The following is a 16,631-nucleotide window of genomic DNA, read 5'->3' on the forward strand; positions in this document are numbered from 1 at the left end:
TGTTATTCTCCATCGCAGGTGACAATAAAGGTAAAGAATGTGTCATTAATTACTTTTCTGTGCCCAAAAAGATGTTTTATAAAAAGTTTAATAAAAATGTCATTTTACTTTCTATGTGGTAGCGAATAAAATTTTTTTATGATTATACGTTTTGAATATCTATATTAATTTTGAAATACACTTTAAATCCAAAAATCAGTATTAGATCTTGCTCGTGATTACATAAGGCAATTGTCTAATATGTTTAGAATTCCGAAAGAATATTATAAATTGACATAGTACGTAACGATGTGGCACGACGCTGTGATGCTGCTGCTAGAGTTTGTCGCGGCGGCGTGTGCTGTGGCTTTGTGTGGACCGTGTTTACTGGCGCTGGCTAGGAGAATGGTCCTTGGAGATGAATTACTGCAGAGAGGCGGACACGTTGTTCACGAAGCGGAGATGTTGGGCTGCGACGAGCCGGCTTGTCCGTACTACAAAAAAAATGTACGGTACCTAATGGTGCCAGCGGCAAGGAGGCGACATTACGGCTCTCCGTCCCGAACGTGTTCTCAATAATTTTATAGATATTTAATTTTGAGTAAATAAAGAGTATTTGTCTTACACATTTTTACGCCTGTAGTTTTATATAAGCAAAGTTACAAGAACATTGCCTTTCAATTTGTGATTGTAAGGATTATTACAATTTGAATGCAACATCTTTAAGCTCGCGGTTATCGGCAGGTGGTCATCATTTACTGTCCGATATTTTATAGTATCAGAATTTTAAGGTAAACTCCTTTGTTGTTGGATCTATAAAGATTTTTAACAAATACATTTGTCATAATAAATCTTCTGGAAAAGAGATAATTACTATTGACTATTCTGTTAACATTTGTACGTTTATCACGAAATGTAAGTTTTGTGACTTTCTCCCTGTGAGCTGCAAGTAGTTTAAGGTTGCAGTTCGATGTATAGCGTAGAGGCTTATATACTAAATATGCAATTAGTTACTGTTTCGCTAAGATCTGAGATTCTTCGAAATCAGAAATGAAGAGATCCGTAGAACGAAGCACGCGGGTTTAGATCGAATGCACTCGTCTGAAGTGGCAGTGGGCGGAGCATATAGCTTGTGGAATCGACGGCCATTGGGATTGAAAGGTTCCTAAATGGCGACTTAATGGACTGACGACGGTCAAGGTGGCGGGAGGGCTCTGGATGCGGGCAGCGCAAGACCGACCGTTGTGCTGTTACAGTGGGCGTCTATCCGCTGCCATGATGGTGATGATAAGAAATAAAAGATGTCTGCTCGCCTATCGTAATCATTTATTAAAGGACAGTAAATGAAAGACATTTATTAGTTATTTTTTCTTTACTGGGCAAATAAAAAAATTATGTATGTTGCGTGTTGAAGTATGTAATCAGTCAGCTTGTTCGTATGTACAGAAAGTTAGAGACGATGGGCTGCCCGATCGGTTCGTTGTCAACGAAGATGTCGGGGTCGCGCTTGTAGCGCGGGCGCGAGGCGGAGCAGCGGCGCAGCGCGCTGCCGGCGGGGAGGGCTGCGCCCTGCGGCGGCCTCGCGCGGACGTCGCGTCCGCCCGCCTGCATGGGTCGGTCCTCAACTCTGCGAGCTTTCGTCTAAATCACATTTCATTTTTCAATTATAATTGTTAAAACAAATTCATTTTTCAAATACATTTTAATGTCCAGAACCATTATTAAGTCGTGGTGCTCGTATGAGAAACGATATATAAAACTATGTGGTCGATTCATATAGCTGAAATATCACTCATCAATAGCTAGACAAAAAATGACATAGAAAAATTTTGATTATTTTAAGTTTTCATTTTTCTCAAATAAATGGCATGAAATGTTTTAAAACACGACTAAGGTATGCTTTTCAAGTTTATTTTGAAACATTGGGTGAAACTAATTAAATATTGTGAAACTAATTAAAAAAGACGGAGCAGCGGGAGACTAGATATAATCATCATCATCGTCATGCCAGCCAACAGACGCCCACTGCGAGGCAAAGGCCTCCCCCAGAGGTGGCCGCAATGAACGGACTTACACGGCCCGCACCCGGCGACTCCCTGCGACCTTGACTTTGTCGTCGGCACACCGTAGGTATCGTTGGTAAGGAGTCCATCTTAGCCGCATACCGGCTCGCATATCGAATCTGTATATTAGGATAGAATTGCCAAAATTCTGAAATAATAATCAAGAATGTGGCTGCAACTCACGCCGGCCATCACGTAATGCCAGCGCACAAGGAACGTCAGCACCGTGAGCAGCGCCACCAGCACGTGCAGCACGCCCATGGCCGCCCAGCACCACAGCCCGCACTCGCAGCCGGCACTCCCGCGCTCTCACTCACATACCTAACGAATTCGTGTCGGAGACATCTGCTTGTTGCAATTGGGTTGCTTCGCAGATTCGTTGCTCAATTTGTAACGTTTGACTGACAAGTGACGTCACCTATTTTAATTTTATGAAGTGAAATCATGAAACGAAAAAAGTATTTACTAACGATATACTAACATATTAAATTCAAATTAATCATTAATTCTATTTCTGCGCACAAAATTCGAGAACGATTCCGTTAATTCAGCTATTTATTTTTCATACTATGTTAGGGAATGAAGAAGGTTTTTATGGGGAAGAAGTAGAAGATTGGAAAAAGAGAGAAACAGTATTTCAATGAAAATATAATCACACTGCTACCAAAGTTTGGTTTACGACATTAAATAAACTAAGTAATCACTTTAACATAAAAGTGGCGTTCTTAAGGTAATTTTAATTTTTATTTATAAAACGATCCACGTACACAGCACACCGTCATTGTCGCCATTCAATAGTCAACCGGTCTCTTCGAAAACGAGATTGTACCGTATATCACAAGGGAAGCGTTGCTGAAGTGTCTTCCACCGCTTCTTCTCCCAGCGTTAACTCTTCCAAACTGGTAGGAACCGATGAAGCCAAGATTACCCTCTCCGACGCCCTTTGCCTTTGTGTCGTAATTCTACACGGATATTATTGACGACCGACAGCCCAAGCTGAGGTGCCTACCTGAGGGTCCTTGAGCCCAGTGTGAACTCCATGGAGCGTTCACCCAAGCGACCTAAGAACTCTGTGACCTCCCAATCCGCTAAAATAATAGTATGTAGAGGCGCGAGCAAGGCTTCTCTCGACACTTTAAAAGAGATACAGCTATGAATGCTATGTCTGCGCCGTGCTACGTCAAACCTACGGAATCTACAAATGCTGTTTGGGCAGCTGTGACAGTCAGGTCTAAAAAAGAAACTAAGGCACGGTTAGTTGCTTATTAACTTATGTTCCGATATTTTATTAGCTTTCTATGTTGTCAGCCGGTACCAATTTATCAATAATGGTAACGAATATTTTAAACCAGTTGTATTGTTATTAATAAGAAGTTTATTTAAATATGTGAAACTATGATAAATACAAGACACATATCGAAGTTTAATTTTAAGTTGGAGGACATCATCGCTGGATAACTTACTTTGATTCTAGAGTCTATAAAATTGAGCTTTTTTAACATATTTAAACACACGTACACAAATCATCGGCCAGTGGACACCCAATGCAAGGCATAGGGAGACCTATGAGCGCCATGATGAATGGTCGTGCGCCGCCCGCAACCAGCAAAGTCCCGCGATCTTCACCGCGCCGTTAGTCCACCTGGGGGGTGATATACCCACGCCGCATGTGCCGGCTCGTGGTCGCGATTCGATAACCTTTCTACCCCAGCAGCCATCAGTGGCGCGGGCATTGTGTCGCTTCAGACAAGTAATTGTTCGAGCTACGTCAGTGACTTTAGCTCTCCTGCGCATCTGCTCATTATTGTCTTGACGTAAACAAGTCAACGATAGAAATGATCCCCGTTGGAAAATATTTTAAACATGTAAACAATTAACAATCAGGTAATTTTTAAAATGAATCTCTCGCTTTAAATACAATTATGAGCGGCCAGAATGAGTTCAATGTTAACAGCGTAGTGTAATTCGAGCCCTCAGCTTGATGGAGTCCAACCGGCGCGCAGGTTTTTTATTTTAGAAAACGTATTCTTTGCGAGCGGACACTCAGCTGCTGCGACGTCCAGCCACCGCCTCTAATAATAACATCCCACGTACATGTGCAGATAACGCGGAGTATCATAGAAACTATTAATAACTACCACGGACCAGCAGCTGATAGAGTGGTGGAGCGATACCCACTGCCCCCATATCGTATGTTGTCGACGACTCACATAAATAAACTAACTGCGGTAGATAATTAGTTAATGTTTTGTCCCAAAAAATTGTAGAAGAGCTTAGAGTATAAATCGTCGCTGCGTATAAGTTAAAAACAACAAATCATTTAAAGTAGTAAACACAGTTTGAACTCTCCTATAGCGGCATCTTACAACTTACATAACAATAAAGCTACGAAGGTTCTAAGCGCGACCTGATTACGGAACATCCTACGTCAGGTTTTTTTTTGTGATCAATCTCCCAATCGTCCTTTATACGGTGGTAATAGATAAAAAAGTCTTTTATACTGTAGAGCAGGGGGTGAGCAATCTTTTTAATCAAGCCGCACAAGTAACACATGTTCATAGTTTTACTAATACATATATTCATAAAAATTAGAATTAAAAAAAATAAGTAGAGATTTCACATGCAGATTTTAATGCAAAATTTAAATCCAAACAAGAAGAGAACAGAAAAACAAAATTACTTGTGATGGTAAGTTTGGCGCTCTTTTTTCGATACAAGCTGAATAATATGAGTCAGAATTGATGGCGTCGCCACAGCTTTCTAATCATGCGCCCCTCAGTCTTGATCGGTGGTCATTTCTGATTAATCGTTTCGGTTTAGTATGTACTACTTTTTATTATAATAAATTTATTATAAGATATTAAGTAAAACTAGATAATCGATAAAATAAATTAAATTTTAGAAATACCTGGCGACCGCATAAAAATGTTTAACGCCCCGCAAGCGGCTAGCGGGCCGCGTGTTGTTCATCCCTGCTGTAGTGAAATAACGATAGAGCCTTATTTCATTAATTTTTAATTGAAATCCTTTTTTTAATCTATGGCTTGACGATTGTGTGGCATTAACACTGTATTCAATTCAACACATTTAATAATGAAATAATTTTCTCTAAAAAAATCTAAAAATATTATTCAGCAAGTCTACAAAAGCTCTGCTGATGGAACTTTGCGAATGAAGACATTGACTTTTTTAAACGCTGCCATAACTTCTGCATCAAAAGTTTCGCTAAATTTATAGCATATAAGTACTTTGCAGAGTTTACATAACGACGACCCAGATTCAACTTACCCTATATATTGCATTCCATTTAATGTGAACATTCCTCGCGTACAATAAATCATTTAGATACATCGATGTCCAGTGATTACGTACAACAAATGGATGGAACAGTTGCCTACGTCAAATCCTTTCAAATATGTCGCGGGTGCCTTTACAAGAATAGTATATAGCTTGTTTCTAACAACATGCCTTCGCTAAGGCCGTGGAGTGTGAGCTTGTAGAAAATATATGGTAAAAAAAGAGATCGCGAATCAGCGCAAGAGAGTCAAGTAATGAAACTGGCTTATACCTTTGGTGGTGCACTGACGGAACTAAAAAAGGAATAAAGAAATCCTAACAAATAACATAAAATTTCGACTATGGGAAATACTTATACGTGACTCTCTGGGTCTGAACCGTCTAGATGTAAACATAATTGTATTGGATATAACTTCTCTAATATTGAGTTGAATGCTACTAAACTAAACGTTTAAAGGTAATTGAGATTACAAGGTAATTGATACTAGTTATAAAAACTTTAGACCTGTGAATGTGCTCACTTGTCAGCAAAATGTTTTAAAGCCTGAAACACCTTTCTACAATTACCTATATATGAGTGATCAATTGAAACAAATTACATTAATTTATTTTTTGTAATGAAGTGCGATGAGCCAGTAATTTCTGGTAGCACAGTCTTAAGGGGCAGACAGTAAACAATAAATAATTTTAATACACCTATCCCTTGACTTACACTTACTTACTTACTTGTTTTACACGTTTTCGCTTTTACACGGTTTTCCAAAAAAGTTTTTTTTTTCTTTTAATAATCGATTTTATTACCATCTCTTATATTGTAAATATTTCTGCTTAAAACATCGAATCGGCACAAATAATTCCGAGTGATGAAAGTATATTGGAACCTCCGAATCCGAAAAAAAGAATGAAAGTAATTTCTTTTTTGTTCTTCTGTTGTATTGTATTGTAATTAAATATAGAAAAAAAAAAACAGTTTTTCCGTAATATATTAAATATTTTAACTTGTCAATTCATTTTATTTGTATTTCTGTGTACACCTAAAATTATTGAAAAAAATCACAACTGTTAAATAGCAAAATCATGCATTTTCTGCAAGTTTTTCGATTTACACGGTTTTGACTTGAAAATTTTTAATTTTCGATTTACACGTTTTTCTCAGGAACGTATCTACCGTGTAAATCGGGGGTATGTAATTCCAATTTCGAAAAAGCTTTTTCTGATTATATTATCTTTACGAGATTTCTAAAACCATTGATTTTTGAATAGGAATACATTCATAACAGCCTGTAGACGCCAATAGGCACGGACCTCGTTTAAAGATATGGATGTATATACTACAACCGCCACGCTCGGCAGGCAGGTTCGCGATCGCAGTGTAATATGGTACGCTGAGGACCCTGCTGCCTGTGCTCTGGAACCTTATTTGTGATTGTGTTAGTCCCATATAATTAATACACGAAGTGTGAATTACATAAAATTGTATCCCAGGAATCGAACCCACGACATGCAACCGTAAGTCCTGTACAGCTGCGCTACCACTGCTCCAGTCCACGTTGATTGATAGCAAATCACTCCTTTAAATCTTTTACACCTATAATCCATCATCCTGTTTATAGCATCATAATACTTTAGATAACACTGCATGGTCATAAGTAAGATGCACTGCTGTGATGTGAACGCCTTTACTTGACGGTTCTATGACAGCTTTTTATATATTGGTTTCTTTTGGCGTAATTCCTTTTTTTTGCGATTATGATTTTTCGCGTAAAATTTAGTAATGTTTGTATTAACCTCTCAACATTACATTAACAACACGTGCGAGCGAGGGGAGCGACGGTGTCTTCAACAATTACTTTCGCGAAGTTCAGGTTATTTCCCCAATCCTTGCTATCGATTGTTCTAATAGTAATTTCTATATACCAACTATCGCGGTTTTTTTATGAAGGTCGCTACGAGTGCGGGTAGAGGGTGTAGGGGGATGCTACCTCCCGCCTTATCAGTAAGAGCCGGTAGTACTCCGTTCTGTTTGGGTGTCCGCGCACCTTATCTGCGTCCGCGTCCTTGTTGCGATGCGGACCTAAAAACAAAATAAAGAAAAGATTTCCAGAACTGCTAAACCTGACTCCACCGTCGTACAATTTTTTTAATAATTGTTAAAACTATATCTGCTCTATGACTTTAATGATAAAATAAAAAGACAACAATTATACGACCGTGACAGGACTCGAACCTGCAATCTTCGGATCCGAAGTCCGACGCCTTATCCATTAGGCCACACGGTCACACCGTAACGGAACTCACTGCCGCTACACTAACAAACACTTTCGTTGTGACTGCTCCAAGAGGCCTCCAAAATGAGGCCGTCGCGAATTGCGGAAGACATTGTGGTAGCTGAGGCAAAGGTCCGAAACCGGTGCACTCTTACGGCTTGCCTGCGGTTTCGAAGGTGGTTCCGCACGTGGGCTGCCGCTTGTTCCTTAACATTTAGGCGGCTTCACCGCAGGACGCGAGACCACAACGACCCCGTTAAGCGGACAGTGATTTGACCAATTTTAAAGATATCGAAAATAACTCGATCGATCTTTCCTTCTATGAGCGTCTTGTCAGATACATGTCTCTTTTATGAGAACAGTCCACGTCCAGCTATAGACATCCTGCGCTCAAATAGTGATGAATTACAAAGATTCAAAGGTTTCGTCTGCTCCGCTGACTTGATATAACACAACCAAGCCGAAGTTGCTGCCGTGTTAAAGAATGTCGGCTCAAACCCTAACCAATATTTGTTTAATATTTGTTTGTCTCGCATAGAATCCCTTGTTACATCGCCAATTATACTAAGAGAAATTTGTTATTTTTGTCTTGTATCAAGCGCTAACCCTGTATTCCATATTATTTTTTCTATACACGCAGGCAAACGTTTTTCTAAAAGAACATTAAGGTAGATCTCATGTCTGACTGCGAGGAAAATTGAAATACTTGTTTTATTACTTTGTTATTAAATTGTACGTTGATTTTAGCACTTCTAGTATATGTCAGGTGGAGTTGACAAATAAATTATTATCATTATCGGTATTCAGTTTTAAAGACTATGGATGTATTGTTTTTTATTAATTTCATTGAACGGCTGTTCTAGATGTTATAGATGAGGTACAAGCAAGGGCACAATGTTGAACCCTGAGCTGTTCCCGTTTAAGCCAATGATCATCCAGAATGTTTGCTTACTTAATAAAAAATAAATCAGAGGTGACTTATATTACTACACTTCCGTATATTTGGAACTATTAAATATAACAAGAGAAATCAAGCGCAATATTGTAAGTTACTTGAAAACGTGAACATAAATATTCATAAACAAATATTCAAGTTTGCAGCTGGACAAATTACTGATCTATCGAGACATTATTACGGTTTAAGACGCTGGTGAGGAGCTGCGCAGAACTTTGATTTTAATAACTCAGGTCTGCCGCACAATACAGCGCAGGAGGCCGTAAACGCAACACGCCACTGGGTTTACATCGTGCTCACTGTCACTCGCCATGTATATTTAAACAGCGTAGTATCGAAGGCGAAACAAGTACTGAGAAGTGTATGTATTTGTTATTTGGATATTCTAAAACTTGAACGACCCGAGCCCCGCGACCCCGTACCAATTAATGTACGGGACAATTGGCACAATACAGCGAGATAATCGCAAACAAACAAACGACAACGCGAAATACGGTGACACCATCGCGCGACAAACACGGCGCGCTCGCCATAACCGGAAAGGAAGCGGGCAATGGACCGCGCGCCCGAAAAGGAGCAGAATCCTCCATTGTGCGCCCGCGGCCCGTCGCCCGCCCGCCGCCTGCCCGCGAACAAACGCCACTTATCATACATTTACGATCATCATACTTCGCCAATGAATTCAATGGGCGCTTAATAGAATTAGATGTCGCGGCGCCGCCCCGTGCTGCGCGCTGTCGCCACCGCAGTAGCCTCCGGACCCTCCTGACAACCGACAACAACACAAAACCACAACAGCGATATCTCCCTATAGCCTTATTACAATATCCGTGAAGTAAATGTAGAACGCGTTTGTCAGCAGACAGCTTTGTCGCCTAAAACACCTATTTCCAATCACCCTGTATAAAGTAATCACATTAAAATATGTTACGTTAATTTATTTCGCGTGCAAGTATGCGACAGGCCAATAACTTCTGCAACTACAAAGTCCGCAGCGACAGGTAGTAAACAATAATTAATTATAATACGTAGTGAGACGAATTTAAAATGATTTTTTTCTTATTATATTATTATTACGTTATTTATTATTTGTGAAACCATTAGTTTTTTGACTAAGTGTACAATAGATTAATTGGTAGCAACTGCGATATATAATAACATATACACTAACCTCTTCAAAGTTTTTACATCGCAATCCGCCATATTGAATCCTACCTCGCATATAAGTCTACAAGAACATTTTTATATTTGCATTTTCGAAATTAAAGGCACACAAAATAAGTTCCTTTCTGAGATCTCGTAGCAATAAATGTATTTCCGCGTCCAGACTACGAAAGATCGCACGTACGGCCTTCGTAGCGACCGCTACGAGCTGCGGGCGCTACCCCAAAGCTATAGAAATCAAGACTCATAGTCTATTAATAAGAAGTATTGCTTTTTTAAGTTGAACTTTTGATACAGAAACCAGCACAGCCGCCCACGTTTTGTACTCACGTCATTAAGTCTGACAGGACCCTAAATTTGGTACGGAAGTTGGTTGTGTTATAAACGCTTATTGTATTCTTTAGAAGGATGCTTATCGTTTTAATAGTCTAAAAATAACAAGGCGGTGGCGGCACGCGACTGCGTCTCAATGAAAAACCACAAACTTTCCGCGTTCCGTTTGTGAGAACAATGCGTGCGAAGTGCGCCGGCGCAAGATGGCGGCCGCCATTGTGCTCCTGACACGCCGGACATTTTAAAACGATGCAGCGCATCGCACTTTGTTTACTCAACGCCCCCCTCTACACCAGGCAACGAACTCTAGTACAGTCAAGCCTTCGAGGTGAACTAACATGATTACAATTTATCGTGCACAGCAACGAGGGTGCCAGGGGAATGTATACATACCGAATACATAAAGAGAGACCGTAGTTGAGTTACTCGTGGAAATTTACAACAGAGGCACAGATGCGGGTTGTCTGGGGGAGTATTGCTAGTTAGGAATTCCACTTAATTTCTCGAAAGAGTAACGCATAACTTAAGATGTAGAAGTATTCTCTCTGAAACCGAAATAAATAGCCTAGTAAGTTGTAATTTGAAAGAATCTAGCCCAATTTAAATCGCTGTTAAGTTAGTAATGAATGTTGAATCTTCTACTTCAGGGCTATTGACACGCTGTTCAGTGTGAACACATATTTGTACACAACACCAATCTACTTAATTGTGCACGCAATGTTGTACAGTCGAAGGGACTTCTTGTCAACAAGGTGGACACCGGCTGGGTGATGTGTGCATGTGGCCGGCGCCGGGTCGCGGAACAATACGATTACGCACGCTTTGCTATGCGTCGCGGGCAGCCTGCGAACGCATGAGTCGTGCATGGTTGGGCATGAATGTCCTGTCGGCGCATGTATATTCATTCCGGATTGAATTCAACAGCGCAACACACAATAGCACTGCAGTAGCGAGCGCCATCCATCGTACTTACTTTGAGCTCACAAGTGCTGGGGGCTGGTGCTGGAGAAAATGAATCGCGACCGTCCACATCCTGGTCACAGGCAGCCCTCACGCATGTCTATGGTCCCCCATACCTGACACTGTCAGCTCTAATATTAACAATCTTTGATTGTTACAGAAACATGTCCACGAATCGGTATGTCATATAGTAACTAGGTGCAGTTGTTAGATTCGCACGAAACGTAATCTTAAAAACTGGACTTTGTTAAGGCGTCATTAAGATAGATTAAGAGACTTAAGTTTTTACTTAAATACTGTAACATGCAAAAACGTCAGGATGAATTGGAAATAATAAGAGTAAATATAAAAGGCGCGGACGCTGATGTCCGTGGAACATCGAGCCTAATAAAAAATGCAGAGCAATCATATCGCAGATAAATGTTTAGAAATAGAATTTCAAAATGAAAATCAAAAACAAATGTGAAAATTTTCCAATACCGTTTCTTCAGGGAGAGATTAAAGGGTTATATTTTGCTAATAAGGTCAATGAATTAGTGACAGGATTTTTCTTTTATACATATATTTACACACATGTATACATATGTGTATATACAATATAAATAAATAATCTTCTAAAGTTTCTTTCGTAGATGGCCACTAGAGCAAACATTTATTACCTTTGTAAGAGTTAATATTTTTGTAAGCTTATTGATTTTTTATTTATTTGGTTGTTTCTTTGTTTGTCAATATGGATGTCTAAAAAAATGCTTTTCTTAAATGTTTGTCATGAATGGAAAACAAAATACGCCTACGATGCACAACTGTTCATGGCGTAAACGTAAAGATTTCAACAAAATGATTTTTCAATACAGAATTCACATACTTGCGCTACACGTGCGCCTCCGGGCGCCTGCACAAGGACATAAAGACATTCCTATTCCACATTAGTATTGCAAATAAAATAAATGTTACTGGTTGTATTGCCGGCAATAAATTTATATGTAGTTATTATTATTCATGTAATGTATCGTCGCCTGACGTCACGCGCGCAACAATGTGATGTTGCTTGGACCTTTGAAGTACAAGTCGTCAGGCTGCGCCGAGCTAGTCTTCGCCGCCGCGGGCTCAAAGTCAAGGACGGAATAGCTTTATTACGTAAAATCTTTTTGTAATTGTCAGCTTAAAACTATGTTTATGTTTGCACGCGCCACCTGCTGAGAAGAACTAAAAAGAAACTTTTTAAAATTGGACCAATTAATTTTCATACATCTTTATCTTGAGTAATATGTTTTTTGGCAGAGCCTGTATTTAATTGTCGAATTTACTAAGAGATATAAAATGCTATTTTCTTCTTCTTTTCAGACGATAGACGCCCATTACAAAGTGTTAGCCTCCTCCAAATATCATCACCATAACCGGTCATAAGCTGCGCGCGCGCAGCGACTCGCCGCAATCCGAACTATGTCGTCGGTCTACCTAGTAGAGGCCTACCCACCTTTCGGCCCTAACTATCATCGGTCGCCAGAGCGATTTGCCCCGTTCACTGTCACTTCAAACGAGCAGTTCTTCGAGCTACATCGGTGATGTAGGCTCTTCTGCGGATCTCCTCAGTTCTGATTTGATCTCTCAGCGAAATTACGAGCGTATGCGAACTAATGTAAAACCAAACAAATGACGTGATAAATATCGTAAGATTAGTGATTTAATCAGGCAGCTTTTTTAAAATGCAGCATTTCTAATTTGAGGTTATTAATGCAGACGATACTGCAGTGTTTTTGACTAACAGACGCCAAATTACGGTGGAAACACTAATATTTGTGTTTTGTCGAACAAGTTCAGTTCCGCAACATGTGCCATAAAATATCCGTCAATTGATAAGCGCGGCTTTATTTTCACTTTATGTCCTACAGTTCACTTGTATGGGCTAATGCTACTGACGTCGGTACAAACTGTGAATTTTATACGACTGCATCCCGGGAATCGAACCCGCGACCTACGATCGCAAGTACCACTCCTTACCGCTGGACTACCGCTCCCCATTGCGTTTAGTTTCTATCAAATTAGGTTCTTCTGGCATTCTGCATCTTCTCCTACGTGTCGACAGCGGTCACTGTGAATGTGAATAATAATATAAACAAATGAACAACAGCGCAGAGCGGGGGGCGGGGGCGCCGCGCAGTGCGCTCGGTACTTTATAACCCAACCCTTGATCTAATTTTCTAGATGGATCTGAATTCCACTGTTCGCCGGGTGGGCAATAAACATGTCTTGTTAAAGTAATCGGCTATAGTGAGGGTGTAAAAGTAATTGCGCGGGCCAGGGCTGGGGTGTGTGGGCGTGGGTGCGTGGGCGTAGGTAGCACCGAAGGCGTCTACGGAGACATAGAACTGCGAAATTAAATTGCTATCACTCCATAAAACTTCATAAAACAAGATAGCATAATACGAAAAAAGTAAAAAGTTACCGCGCGGACTCGCCGGCCGTTGTCCGTGAAAACGACGTTTCTAACTTCGACCTGTTGCTTCAACTTAGAGACTTAAGAAACACATTTGGTAGAGACATGTGAATATTTGACTAGTTGTAACAAACTAACACATGATTATTAGATTAGAAGATTAGATGGGTGATTTAGGGTACTGCACTCCGGGCAAAACAAACATTAATGTAAATTATAAAAGAAGTACAAGAGACGAAAAATCAAAATAATACAATTAAAAACTACATTAAAAATTTAATTATTTAACAAATACTAAAGTAGTTACTCACTTACAAGTGATGAAACAATTGGAATAGCGTTACGAGTGCATTTAAAACTTTAAAAAGTTAGTGAAGGTATTTCCTGTGTGTCGTGATTTTTTGTATGCTGTTTTAAAAAAACGTTGTCTATAGATATTACAATTTTACATCGGCTTCTCTCAAAATTAACAGTCAGCCGGCTTGCTTATGTGACGCCGGTCAAGAACTCTTGCTGCCTGTTTGTCGTTTCGCTATTAAAACTTCACCAGGCTTGAAGTGGCAGAGTACTGAAAGCCTTTTGCTTAGATTTCTTTACATTACTTATTTCACAGGATTCTAGGATCTCAAAGCTCATAGGTTGCTTAGGCGGATGCTCTATGGAGCGACAGGCCGCGAGTACTCGATACACGGCTCACTACAAAGTTCCGGCGCGCGGTCATACTATTTTATTATTATAAGGCTCTATATTTCACATACATTAGCGTACATGCTTTTGATTTTACATTTACGTTTAATATTAAAAAAAATTCCTGACTCGCGTTTTTGCATGTTACAGTGTTCACTAAGTCTCTTAATCTGTTTTATCGACGTCCTAACAATGTTCAGTTTATAAAATTTGATCTCGTGCGACCACTTCCTCATTCCTACTCTATATTGCAATCCTCTAGTTTTGCGCCAGTGTCTGTGCAGCGGTTGCCATATTCGCCACATTGATGAATCCCGCGATCGCATCTTGAGTCTCGTCCCTGCAATACACGCACGAGTACGTGTGACGTGATATTTCTGCCGCATGATGGTCACTGTTGTACAGCACGAGGGTGTCTGTTGGACGATGGACAACAATGACCGCCTCACTCTTTAGCCCCTGAGGCTCGTGGATGGTGAGCGTCCTTGAACCTGTCTCCGTACTCAAACCTTTACCTTCCCGGTGACTGATGTCAGACCTAACATTTTATCGCGGTCGTGCAAGTGTATTGAGTGTGGTGTAAGTATAACCGCAGCGGTGCTGGTAATGGGCCGTGACGTACAATCGTAGGTATCGGGATCGATTCCCGGCGGACCTCAACTGCGTCAGTTGGTTAGAAATGGGGAAGGAAAATTTTGCAAGGACACGACCATGTCCCTGGAACAAAAATACTATAGGTATAGTATTTTTATGATAATCGCATTAAACGACTGTACGACTACAGGTCGTCACAGCGGCAATCTGGCGTGGTAGCTGATTGGCACAGTTTCTGTATGCAGCCAACCGTCAGGCACAACACTGGAACAATAACACCGCAAGCTAAATTTGCGGAAGCTGACCTAACTGCGCTTGCAAAAACGCCAGCTTTGACGTCATTATTGCCACCACACCTAGCACTAGGTTTTGTTGACTTAGTTTGCGCCACGTCCCCAGATTTCATGTCATAGACAAATAATATTCATGACATAATACACCGTATAATAAGTTTCTTTTATGTTAGTCGACAAATACTCAGTACAGGCCCCACGCCTCTCTCTAAAATCGCTACGATGACCCGTATTTCAATTCCCACATCCAGCGACTTCTCACGACCTTCTTGTAGTTGCAGAATGCCCGTTGGCATGTACAGATTCAAACCTCTTAGTGGTAACTAATATCGGAAATTTGGACTCTGTACCATATCAATAATAGTATTCTTGTAAACTTATATTACAAAAATATTTCCACAGCTAATACTCGTTTCAGCAAGAGGTTACGGCTCATTCCTTCCAGTTTGATACTAAAGTTTTCAGTGCCGCGGTTCCTGAACGAACCTACGAGCTTTCTTGCCAAAACCTAACTTGAAATGGTAATGGGTAAATGCCATTAGACATTCCGTCATAAAAAAATTAACTATGCAACCGCCCGGTGTTAGTTTATTTATTTATGGTGTGTTTTTGTTGAAGATTGCAATGAATATCACAATTTAAAACAAGTAAAGTAATCACAAACAAGTTTTGATTTTAAACAACTGGAAAAAATATTTAACAGTATCGAAATAAAACAATAAATAAACTGAATCTTTACTATTTACTTTTATTTTTAGACACATCAACAATGTATGAATCTTAAAAATATTGTTTATGTTGATGGCAGATATGCACAAACTTTGGATTTTAATTACATTAATAAGCAAAACTAAAACATAATGCAAGCGTAACAGAGAAACTACAATACATGAAGACAATAACGAAGGCAACGGTAAACAAACAATTGGAACTATGTAGTCCCTAATGTAGTCGTCGGGAGTGTTCTATGATGTGATCCAGTCATGTGGAACATCCAGGTCAAGTAGTCACTGCTGTAGGAAACCGCAGTCCAGAGGCTTGCAACCTATTTATTTCTATCACTCAATCTTGTAAATAGTGGTCACGGTAAAATAAATTATTGGCGTCTCGGATTTTTCGTTAAAATGCCAAACACGAATATACCGCTCTGATTATAATGTTATGTGCGTAGTGTTTGTTATATTAAAAGTCCACAACATTTGATTAATGCTCAAATATAACCTTCACAGCAGCCTTGTGTGATGTGAACGAAATGAAAGTAAAAGTGATTATAAACGAATTTACAAGCGAATTGTTACATCTCGTGAGACAACTGGAGTTAGTGTAGAAAAGTAATGATTTACTATATCTGCGGCGCCGCACTTATATGCTCATTTACCAGGAGCTCAATACCAAGCAACGCCTCACGGTAATCACTCGCTTTTAGGTTTTAAATTACATTGCCACGTTATTCTAAACAAGTAGACCAAAATGTGTAAACAGCTGATGAACTAGAGCTCGTCTAATTTTGCGATGGACGGATGAAGGAATGGCCCACGTGAACCTACTCAAACCTCAAAACAAAAACCTCAGTCTGTGTGTAAAGTGTCTATCCTATGTTAC

General features: G+C 40.0%; 1 non-coding gene across 1 annotated transcript; it reads right to left on the reverse strand.

Annotated features, from left to right (window-relative positions):
• Positions 1-7,545: 7,545 nt before the first annotated feature.
• Positions 7,546-7,618, reverse strand: TRNAR-UCG (transfer RNA arginine (anticodon UCG)). The gene has a single exon. It is a non-coding gene; the product is annotated as a tRNA-Arg (tRNA).
• Between the last annotated feature and the right edge of the window lie 9,013 nt (positions 7,619-16,631).

Source organism: Battus philenor, unplaced genomic scaffold, assembly GCF_028537555.1.
Source record: "Battus philenor isolate CCGP_79_NKW_IND1 unplaced genomic scaffold, ilBatPhil1.0.hap1 SCAF_18, whole genome shotgun sequence".
Taxonomy (NCBI): domain Eukaryota; kingdom Metazoa; phylum Arthropoda; class Insecta; order Lepidoptera; family Papilionidae; genus Battus; species Battus philenor.